This window comes from Empidonax traillii, unplaced genomic scaffold (genome assembly GCF_003031625.1).
Source record: "Empidonax traillii isolate 1590-97213 ecotype Southwest subspecies unplaced genomic scaffold, ASM303162v1 scaffold1595:size160270, whole genome shotgun sequence".
NCBI lineage: Eukaryota > Metazoa > Chordata > Aves > Passeriformes > Tyrannidae > Empidonax > Empidonax traillii.
The window spans coordinates 42175-54369 of NW_020956788.1; the positions used below are offsets into that span (position 1 = coordinate 42175).

General features: G+C 43.3%; 1 long non-coding RNA gene across 1 annotated transcript in view; it reads right to left on the reverse strand.

Annotated features, from left to right (window-relative positions):
• Nucleotides 1-7557: 7557 nt before the first annotated feature.
• Nucleotides 7558-12195, reverse strand: part of LOC114070536 — a 16155-nt gene continuing 11517 nt past the window's right edge. The window contains exon 3 of the long non-coding RNA XR_003573936.1: nt 7558-7568. This is a non-coding gene — a long non-coding RNA (uncharacterized LOC114070536). The remainder of the gene's footprint in view (nt 7569-12195) is intronic.

Consider the following 12195-nt stretch of genomic DNA (forward strand, 5'->3'; position numbering starts at 1 on the left):
CAGGCAGGCTATTAACTGTTCTTATCTTGTCGAGTTTCAGCTTCTGCTGACAGTTGTAGCCTTCTTATCTTCTGGTTTGTGCTTCTGGTGCACCTGCTCTCTGAGAGAGCTTGAGAAACTAAAAAAGCCCTAGACAGGATAATCATTACATATCAATAACCAAAACACTAGTGTGTTATCAATATTCTTCTCATGCTAAAGACAAACACAGAACTGCACCAGCTACTAGAAAAATAACTAAGAAAATTAACTCTATTCTAGCTGAAAACATATCTAGGTGTAACTTTGCTGCTTGTAGCCTAAGGCTTCAGCAAATCCAGTTACTCATGCTAAGAAAGTAAAGGTAAGCAAACAGCATATGAAATCACACACCATTATAGCTCTAACTCATTCTACTTAAAATTTATTTATGCTAAACAACTAATCTTTTTTAACTTTCAGATTTCCCCAGGTAGCAGAAATAGAATTTGGACTTCATCCAGATGCAGAACCTGGGCACAGAATTGTAGGAGATTCAGTAAAAAATCAAGGGCTGTATCTGAAGGAAAGCAAGGTCTATCAACTTGACATCAAGAAATACTTGACTAATATAAGCTCTGATATGTTTATTGTTTCTGAGAAACTCTCAGAAACTCCCCTCTCCCTCCCCTGGAGTGGGCTGGAGAGGAGAAGGGGAGGCACAAAACGTAAAGATCCTGGGTTGAGATAAGAACAATTTACTTGAAACAGCAATGAGATAAGAAAATGAAGAGTAACAGCAACAATACTAATGACAGATGCTACAAGAGCCAAATGATTCACAGGGAAATGATACCTGACCAGTCCCTCCACCACACTAAGTCCAGCTGAGAGAGACTCCTTTTTGCTGGAAGATACTCCCTTCCCCTCACCCTGGCAATGACAGGAGGTGGCATAGAATAACCTCCAGGTCCTAACCATGCCCCCTCCTGGCTACTGCAAAAATTAACCCTGTCCTGGCTGGAACCAAGACATGAGAGTATACTGGATTATAATTTGATTCTTTTCCCTTTTAGCCTCCACTAGTTTTCAAATTTCTTAATTTCCTGATGTTCTTAGGTGTCTTTAGTTTGATAAATATTCCTGCCATCCTGCAAAACACTAGAAAACACAGATATCAAACCTAATTTTTTAATCTCTCTTACTAGCTAATAAAGTTCACATAGGCGAACACTATTTTTGTGTATTCAAATAAGTATAGCTATTTATAGACACAAGCTGTGAGTGAGAGATTTTGAATGCAAAAGGTACATGTACAATCTGGAAGTTATTTTTAGGCATTGGAATGGGTTGCCCAGGGAGGTGGTGGATTCTCTGTCCCCGGAGGTATTTAAGAAAAGACTGGATATGGCACTTAGTGCTATAGTCTAGTAACTGTGGTGGTAGTGGATCAAGGGTTGGACTTGATGATCGCAGAGGTCCTTCCCAACCCATCTGATTCTATGATTCTATGATTCTATTTAAGAAGGTAGCTCCAAGCAATTTCAGTTTACTTTTCCCATGAATAAAAAATTAATAATAAACCAAAAAATGAAGTTTTCTTACTAATGATTTTTCAACCTTAAAATTAAACTTTGAAATAGGCATTTACATTTACAGAACTATTCCATATGAGAATGGGACTATTTATTTCTGTTGAAGATTTGTTTTCTAGGTCCATCTTTTAATTGTCCAGTTTATTAGGAATTTGAATAATGCAAATAAAGCTATAAAATACACAAAATGCAAAATATTAGGACATAAGTCTATGAGAAATTTAGTAGAGTGCAATTGAGAAAAGGAAGGAAAGATCTGTGAGAGTTTCTTAGTACCCAGTTCTGTAAGGCCACAGAGCTGCTACTTGATAAATATGGTAATACTTCCTTAGATACAAACTACTTCACAGATGGTTGACAGTTGATTGTTCTGGGAGAGATTACTCATGCAGGTATATAGTGATGGAAACGAAGATGGTGAAGGGTCTTGAGGGGAAGCTGCAGCGGCTGAGGTCACTTGGTCTGTTCCACCTGGAGGAGACTGAGGGGAGACCTCATGTCAGTCATGACTTCCTTGTGAGGGGAAGAGGAGGGGCACACACTGATTGTTACAATCTGCTTAAATGTTGCACAAAGAATTTCAGATTTGAATATTACCTTGAGCTAAATTAAAACTCACACAAGTTATCTGCTGATACCAAAAACTGATTTTATTAACTGCTAAGAGATGCAAAGAGAAAGAGGAAAAAATAAGAAAAGGTTGGAAAATGCTAAGATTACTTCTAGAAGCAGAGAAAAGATACCACCAAAGATACTACCAAAGCTACCTTTCTGCCGAGCTGGTGTGTATGTGTGCGAGAAGCGGTTTCTGCCTGTCTCTGCTGCTTTTTGATGTTATCTCTTTAGCTGGGGGGTGGGGTGTGTGTCTTAACAGCTTTAGTTCTCTGGAATGCAGCCAGGATGTGTGGTTTCACCACACATGCTGAGCCGCACCACAGGTCGTGCAGGGTCCTGTTCAGCCGCCCCTCCCTGACCCTCAGAAATATGGTAAGGCCTGAACGATAAGGTATAACATGCATATGGCATGGTGGGTCTCAGTTCTCTCCAGGTCAACAGAGTCTCAGTCTCACGTGGCAGGTAGGTAGCATGCAGTGGTGGAGAAAAGGTGAGGGGAGGTGGGGAGAGATTCTTGGTTACAGTAACCAGTTCCCTCTCCCTGATTTTCCACAATTTGTCCTCAACTTTTATAGTGTTCAAAGGAGGTTGTACATGGTTTCTTGGCATGTAGCCCTATTAAGATATTCAAAGAGATATGATAACCATAAACAATAGCAGGATTTTTTGGCAGTAAAATTCAGCAGGAAGTTCTGGTGAGAACTTCTGGCAGAAAGCTGACAGAGAATTTTTGATAGGAAGTTTTTGACAGGCAGAAACAATAGTGAAACATACTTTTTGGGCATTTCTATATTATCTATGTGTTACAATGTCAGCACCTTATAAATGACTCACTCAGCTTATGGAATAACAATATTAATAGAAATTGTGACAAGTTAATAAGGTTCATGGTCATCGGTGATAGGATCTAACTGCAAATACATATTTAAAGCAATCTAATAATACTATAAAGCAAGCACAAGCACAGACTCTAATACAAAACAATCTTCTATATATTGGAGCAAAATACAAAAGCAACAGTCAGTGTGCATAGAATAAGTTTCTTACCCAATAGACATCCCTAAGTGTAGGAGTGGCTGGACGGACAACACCAGCCACCTGGATGATAAAAGAAGAAGAAGAAAATACTAAAGCAAAAATATTGTGGTCCTGAGCCAACCAGAGCTAAGATTAGTGTGTGTGGGAAAAGAATCACAAGGTCAAGCTGGAAAGCCGCTTGAAGCATGGCTGTTCTCTGTGGCTGGAAGCAGTCACATGGGTGTGTGTGGTATGTGGGGAGATAAGGAAACATCTTGCTGGCTGGAGAGCTCAGACCTGGGGTCGGTAGAGAGTCTGTATATAGAAATGGAGTAATAAAGTTACAAGAGAGTTCTTCCTGGACAAAGTCTGTCTCCCGTGGATTCATTCGCCACAAACAGTGCAGAGTGAGGGACCTTCACCACAACTGGTGCCCTGTGTGAGCCTTTTTTCTACACCTAAGGGGGGAGACAAGACAGGTTCAGACCGTCAGTTGAACCCAGCAGTTTTGGTGGAAATCTTCGTCCAGTCTCACCCTATTTCCAATTTCCTTTTATACTATTTCTTTAGGTTTATGTGGAGTATGAGTGAATTCAGTCATAAGTGCTTGATTGGTAGTTGTCCTTAGCATCTCTCTTGTTGGAAGGATATGACATGGTTAAAATGTCACCATGTTCCCCTTCCTGAAGGATGTTTGTGGAGGGAGGCCACAGTGCCTTCACATCACCGTCCTCTCCGGTGCATCCTCCATACAGGTGCTTATGAGTGTTTGGAGAACCTTTGTGGGGCATCATGACTGTGTTCCGAGAAGCAGCAGCTGGGTCTCCTCTGCAATTCTTATTCTCCTTTAACTTTTAACCCTATCCATTTCTCCACACTGGAGGAGCAAAGTCCCTCCAACTGTAAGAGAAGATCAGGTTTAAGACCACCTGAGGAACTGAATATACTTATCATGGTTTAAATGCCCTCTCCCGGTGGAATGGGGAGGAGAATCAAAAGTAAAACTTGTGGGTTGAGATAAGAACAGTTGAATATTGAAACAAAGTAAAATATAATTATAAAAATAATAGTAATAAGGAAAAGAGACAGAGAAAACACAAGAAAAACATGTGATGTACAATGCAATTGCTCACTACCTGCTGACTGAAGCCAAAGTGTCCCCAAATGACAATCTGCTCCTCCTTCCAGGTAACTTCCACAGTTTATATACTGGGCATGATGTTCTATGGTGTGGAATATCCCTTTGGCCAGTTTGGGTCAGCTGTCCTGGCTATGCTCCCCACCATATATAGTTACCATATATAGATACCATATATAGTTATCCCTACCTAATATAGTTATTAATAACATATAGTTTAATTCATTGGCTATTCTCATGCAAAATCAAATCCCCTTGAGGCACACACTGGACTTCCCTATCCTGCTGCATTACCCACCAAGTGCACCGGGTCCTTGAGCAAGAGCAATCCCATGGATGGGTTTACCTTTGCCTGAAGCAGGAATAACTCAGACTGTTTTCCCCAGTGTGTTTTTAATATGCACAACAGGAACTCTATTGAAATGAGAGCAGGGCCTAAAGAGAGTTAACCAAGGTATCTTGCTCTGAGAAAATTCTCCCCTCCATACCTGCTCTGCCTAAATTGCTAAATAAAAATTTGTTCTGTCCCGTTCCTTGGACCTAATCTTTAAAAGAAGGCTAGAAACATTATACAATGGGTCTGTAGGCCATAAATTAAGGCAAAGTAAGCCAAGGTAGACATTTGAATAGGAGAAATAGGCCTAAAGCCAAGGCTTTCTCCAAGCTTCAGTGACTGGGGCAAAGACAATGGAAAGTTAGAGAGGTCAAACTGAGGAAGACTACAGAGACCCCAGCCTCAATGATGAAGAAAGGTGGATGTACCTCCAGAATTGAGGGCCAAGAAAAGCTCCACCCCAAGCTCTGCCTGAGCTCTGCCGTTACTCCACCTATTATCAATATGTATGATTAGATGTTGCAATCATATGAATATGTATGTAAGATGTTGTAATCATAGAAGTGTCGTGGTTTTGCCCAGCCGGTCAGCCCCTGGGGCTGAGAATGGTTGTGTCCAGATGGATTTCCAGACAAGAAACCAATTAAAACTCTCAGTAATGCCTTTGCTAATTACATATATAAGAAAATGGAAGAAAAGGTGGGTTACGCAGTTGAAATTAGGCAACCATGTAGGGAGTGGTGTCAAGCCCCAGGTGGGGGGCCAAGCCTTCTCCTCCCCCGGTTTGGGCTGGAGGGCAGGTGTGGCACTGAAGCTTCCCTTCTCTCTTGTAAGAGAGTGAAGGAAAAAAAAGTTTAAAAGACTGACTGCTTAGACGAGAAACGCTGTAGAAGAATTCCAGCAAAGAGATAACAAAGTGTCCAAGGTCAAAGCTGGCAGCTGAAGCTGCAACAGGAGAGAGAAGTGCGAAGGGGGGGGCTTGCTTCTTCCCCCTTTCGCTCTCTCCCTTCAGCAGGGTAAAGACTGAAAAATAAATCCCTGCCACCTATGGAAGTTTGTTGGGGTGAGGAGACCCCCCGTGCTGCTCGTGGAAGAGCCTACACTGGAGTAAGTTGATGCATGAAGAAGCCGAGACTTCATAAGAGACCTGAGGTGAGGCAGAGTCCTGTTGAAGACTTTGTGACCCTAAGGGGGCCATTATTCCCTGTAACCCCATGGAAGAAGATCCATGGTAGGCAAGTGTCCCCTTGCAAGTCCATGGAAGAAAAGACCTTCAAGACCTAGGTAACCCCCCAACCTCCGGTCTTAGCCCAGGAGGAGGATAGGCCCAGCCCTGGAGGCGGACACAGAGAAGGAAAAAGAGTTCCAGCTGCAACGAGAGTGCTGCACAGTTACTGGAGAGAGAGTTGGAACTCCAAGAATGGAGAAAAGGACTGCTTTTCCTCCTTGGACTGATATAAAGGGGAGAGAAGTATTTCTGTAAATACATAATACTTTTACTTAAGTAGAATTATTATATAGTTCTTTAATAGTTTTTATATTACTAGTAATAAATGTTCATACTATTTTCCCTAAATCCAGTCTCTTTTGTCTGCATAAACCTTCTCTCAAATAATAGTAATTGTGTGGGGGGTGTGAAAGCAAATTGACCCAGAACAAAACCATGACAGACACCAGATAGACTGTATAAATTACCGTTTTACACCAATACCTTTGAACAAGTGCTTTGTGGTGATTACCTCACTTGTTCCTGACGTCGACAAATAAATACCTTTGCTGCTCAAAAGACCAAAAACTTCTGGGCAGTCATTTTACTGGATTTCTTGGATTCACTGTCCCCTTCTACACTACCTAAAAGTTTTGATTGGGCCGGGCCAACCTGACTGACAGATGTCCTAGTGTTGACTAACCAGGTGGCCTTTGCTATATGTGTATCCCAATGTTTGAAGGTTCCACCACTCATTGCTCTCAGTAAAGTCTTTAATAGTCTGTTGCATTGTTCAGTCTTTCTGGATATCATGATCCATGATAGGGAATGTGAAATACCCACTCAATGCCATGGTCTCTGGCCCAAGTGTCTATGAGATTGTTTTGGAAATGAGTGCCCTTGTCTGATTCTTTCTGGAGTATCATGTTGCTGTAAGGTTTGCTTTTCAAGGCCCAGGATAGTGTTCCAGGTGGTGGCATGGGGCATAGGGTATGTTTCCAGCCATCCAGTGGTTGCTTTCACCATTGTAAGAACATGGTGCTTGCCTTAGCAGGTTTGTGGGATTTTGATATAGTCAATCTGCCAGGCCTCCGCATATTTATATTTCATCCATCATTCTCCATACCAGAGAGGCTTTAACCTCCTGCCCTGCTTAATTGCAGCATGTTTCTCATTGATGGATAGCCTATGTGATAGTGTCCATGGTTAAGTCCACCCCTCAACCACAAGCCCACCTATATGTTGCATCTCTGCCTTGATGGTTGTAGTGGGTTGACCCTGGCTGGATGCCAGGTGTCCACCAAGCCATTCTATCCCTCCCCTTCCCAGCTGGACAGGGGAGAGAGAATAAGATGGAAAATGACTAGTAGGTTGAGATAACGCAGTTTACTAAAGCAAAAGTGAAAGTTTACACACACACAAGTGAAGAGGAAAATAACAAGGTTTATTCTCTACTTCCCATTAGCAAGCGGTGTTTGGTTACTTCCTGGGAAGCAGGGCTTCAGCACACATAGCGGTTTCTCAGCAGGCAACCATTATAAACAATGAATGTCTCCCCTTCCTGCTCCTTTCCTTAGCTTTTATATCTGAGATGACATCATATGGTTCGGAATATCCCTTTGGTTAGTTTGGATCAGCGGGCCTGGTTGTATCCCCTCCCAGGATCCTGCTCTCATTTGGGGGAGGAATGTTACAGTGTTGATGCTGTGCTCAGCAGTAACCAAAACACTGGTGTGTTCTCAACACCCTTCTAGCTACCAATGCAAAGTAGAGAGCACTGTGAGGTCTACTATGGGGAAATGAACTCCAGCTCAGCCAAAACCAATATATAGCCCAAGGTGTCATGGGCCCACAGAGCTAGAAATAATTCATCCATATGTTGCCAATCCAAATCCACCTGAGCCACTTCAATCTTACCAGCCTGATCCACCTGTTGGTTGTCCTGATGCTCTTCAGTGGGCTGACTCTTGGGTACATGGGCATCTACATGATGTACCTTCACAACCAGGTTCTCCCCCTGGGCAGCAATGTCTTGCCACAACACAGCAGCCCAGATGGATTTGCATCCATGCTACCCATTATTCTGGTTCCATTGCTGCAACCACCCCCCAGGGCATTTACCACCATACATTAGTCAGTATAAAGTATCTGCCATTTCTCTCATTCAACAATGTCTAAAGCCAACTGGATGGCCTTCACCTCTGCAAACTGACTTGTTTCACCTTCTTCAGCAGTTTCTGTGACTTGTAGAAGACTCCATACAGCCACCTTCCATCTCTGATGCTTTACTACAAGATGGAAGGATCCACCAGTAAAGAAGGCATATTGCTTCTCACTTTCTGGTAATTTATTATATAGTGGGGCCTCTTTAGCACATGTCACTTTCTCCTCTGGTGACATTTTAAAATGTCTGCCTTCTGGAGAATCCATGATCACTTACAAGATTCCTGGATAACTGGGGTTTCCTATTGAAGCTTGTCGTGTGATCAATGTAACCCACTTACTCCATGTAGCATCAGTTGCATGATGTGTAGATAACACCCTCCCTTTGAACTTCCAGGGCAGCACAGGTAACTGGATTGCCAGGAGGAGCTGTGCTTCAGTACCAATCTCTTCTGAAGCAGACCAAACCCCTTCATAAGCTTCCATTATCTCCTTTTCAGTTGGAGTACAGAGGGCTTCAGATCCTCTGTATCCCTAACTCCAAAAGCCTAGGGGTCAACCTTGAGACTCCCCCAGTGCTTTCTGCCAGAGGCTCCTGGTAGGGCCATTCTCCCCAGCTGCAGTGTAGAGCACATTTTTTACATCTTGTCCTGTCTGGACTCACCCGAGGGCTACTGCATGAACTATCTCCTGTTTGATTTGTTCAAAGGCTTGTCGTTGCTCAGGGCCCCATGTGAAATCATTCTTCTTCTGGGTCACTTGATAGATGGTTTACAGAGTGTAATTTGGAATGTGCATTCTTTAAAAGCCCACAGTTGCAGCAGCCAAAAAGATGCACACACAGGAAGGTTAGCAGGCACGAACCGATCCTTTATTATCAACAATCATACATCTTTTATAGTCTTTTCCTCTGTCCAGACGTACAGGTTATCCTTCATTGACTGTATGCCTCAGTTCACATATTCCAGCTCATCTTCTCATACATGGTCAGCACCAGTCCACATACTTAGCACATCTCAAAACAACACCTGGTATTTACTGCAATTTTGTTCCTTTTTTGCTTAGTCACTCTGGTAGTTTACATACTTTTACAACTTCACCACTCATTTTCCCAGCCCAAGCTGCCTGCAGTTAGGCTGTTTCCCACACACAGTGCCTGAAAAAGCTTGTGGTTCTTTCTTGTTAGTTGGTGGAGACATTGATGTCATCTTGTTAATCACATCCACTGGGATCTGACAAAATCCATCTTGTCATTTTATTCCTAAAAACTGTATCCCCTGTGCAGGTCCCTTGACCTTACTTTGTTTTATGGCAAAACCAGCTTTCAGAAGGATTTAGACTATTTTCTTCCCTTTCTCAAAACCTTCTGCTGTAATTCCCCACACAGTAATGTCATCTATGTATTGCAGGTGTTCCAGAGCTTTACTCTTTTGCAGTGGAGTCTGGATCAGTCCATGACAGATGGTAGGGCTGTGTTTCCACCCCTGGAGCAGTCCCTTCCAGGTGTACTGGATGCCCCTCCAAGTAAAAGCAAACTGTGGTCCACACTCTGTTGCCAGAGGGATTGAGAAAAACACATTAGCAATATCAATTGTGGCACCACTTGACTGCCTTTGACTCCAGTTCATACTGTAATTCCAGTATGTCCAGTAGGCAGCATTCAGTGTAATTTCATTCAGGCTATGATAATTTATTGTTAGTCTCTATTCTAGATTAGACTTTCACACTGGCCATATAGGACTATTGAAAGCATGACTGGGTCCTGCTGATCAGTCCTTGGCTCTCCAGTCAATGGATTCGTTTATGGATGGTAATCACAGAGTTTCCCTTGGTGCAATAGTGCCTTGTAATCATTTTGTTTGTTCTGGGAAACTAAGATGGAATTTTTCCCTTCCCCCTGCCCACAGTGTGAAAGGGATGTTGAATAGGCAGGTTGGCTGTGGTTTGGGCCATTAACTAACACAAAAGAAGTGGCTGGCAAAACCACATTCCGAGCTGATGGCCCTCAAGATCTTGTCTCCTGGGAAATGGGGGAGGAGTTCGCTACTGCCTGAGCTGGGAAGAGGTCCCGGTGGCAGCAGCTCGGAGGTGCTTTTGTTCTCAGATTAGCTGCCAGCTGTGAATTCTACTTGGATTTTCATCTGAGAGGAACAGTTTCAGGAGGTTTTCCCGTTTTTCTTTCTTGGCAGCAGTTCTTGTACACATCAAAAGGAGAGGGAAAACTATACCACACAATTCAGTCAGCAGGACAGAGTGAGTTCCTGTTGGGAAGGACCTTTTTTTTCCTCTCCCTCCTCTCTCTCCCCTTACCAAGTAAGGGAGGGAGGGAAAACCTCCATTTTCAGCTTCTCGAACATATCTTGGGGGAGGGAGGGGTCCACCCCAGGTGGCCATCACCAGTGATCCAACAGCGTCCCCTGCTGACTGTGGTTAGAATTGCACCAAAGGCTGCAAAGTGAGCTGTTTACCTTTTTTTGTTTATTTGTCTGTTTTGAAGGGGATTATTTTTGGGTATAGGATTATTGTTTGGTTGTTTTACTTGTGTGGGGTTCTTTTTGTTGTTTCTGCCAATACACATATATCTGTTAATAAAGGGTTGCTATTCTTCCATTTTCCACATTTTTTCTCAATTGGAGCCTCTTAATTCCAGATTTACAATTGCCTAGAGGGAGGAGTTTGGGTCTTCCTCATAACTCATCCTCAGCAAAACACTAGTGTCTCATTAAACTGAGACATTTTTGGTGCCCAAAGTGGGACCCAAGAGAGAAAAAGTGGAAAAGGAATAACTGCCCTTGAGTGATTTATATGTGTTTTTGAACCTGTAGGCACCATGAGGTTTGGGGTGGTTGCTTTCCTCTGGCATGTAACCATGCCAAGATAACTGTCCCAACTGTTGATGTATTTCAGCTCAGATACTACGACCCTCATTGCAAAACCTCTGAGGTTTTGCATTTGGTTTATGACATAGCAAACTCAACACCTGTGATTTTTTGTCGGATATGTCCTCAAGGATACACTACACCTCTAGTCTAAGCTGTCTCCTCTGGGGGTTTAAGGATAATGGCACCCATTCCTATGGAGAAACACAGGGGGGTATATTTGCTCAACCCTTCAACTATTTTCCCTTTGGATCCAATACAATGGCCTCTGGGAAATTTAAATTCTCCTTAGATGTCAGAGACGTTTTACTTTTGGGGCTTTTCGTGCAAGGTTGTGCCACAGTGTTATATTTAATATACGAAGCCTGCCCCAGGGGTGGAAAACCTTAAATGGCATGGGTTATGGGAGAATATGGGAAAATTCCTAGAAAGTTGTTCAGCTCCTACAACATGGAAGCTCACTCTCGAACAACTCCTAAACCCTACAAAGATAATGACAGCCATGAGGGAGAGAGGTTGGGGTAGACCCATAGAGAGGTAACTGGCAGCTGCATGTGGGATTTTGGCCATTGCCTACAGAAAACTACTCAGTATGGTGCAGTGCAGCCCTTCCAGGGAAAAGGAAAAGACAAAAACAAGATGCCGGTTACCAGGGTGACTCAGGATAAGGCCAATTCCAAGGCACAGAGCAAACCAATGGAAGTTGCCCCTATACAAAAGAGGAAATATAAGACCAAATTGACCCACCCAGTTGATGATAATGGGGAGGCAGGACCCTCACAGGCAGCAAGCCCAGAGCCAGAAATCATCACTGAGTCCTTATTGTATAACAACCTCCGGAGCTTATGGGTGGACCTTATTCATCATCTGAATAAGTCCATATTGACCTGGATGATAATAGGTTGGGACTTCACGGGTGATGCCATTAACCTTGACGGTCATGAAGCAAGGTTCTTGAGGTCTATTGCCCAGGATGTGGGTACCAAGGAGGCATTTGTGAGAGAATCAAAACCTCTGTCACTCTGGGCACAGCTTCTGGGGGGTGTGAGGGAGAGGTTAATTTACAGAGATTCCTTGCAGATAGACCATTATGCAAAGAACTGGAAAACCATGGAGGAGGGGATCCTAAGCCTGAGGGAAATGACACTGTTGGAGGTACTTTTTGGAAGGGATGGGCAACCCACCAATGATCCTGACAGGGTTAAATGTACACCACAGATGTGGTGGAGCTTCACACGAATGGGGTCGTCCGCACACGCCAGTTACCTGACATCATTGGAGGCTGGGGA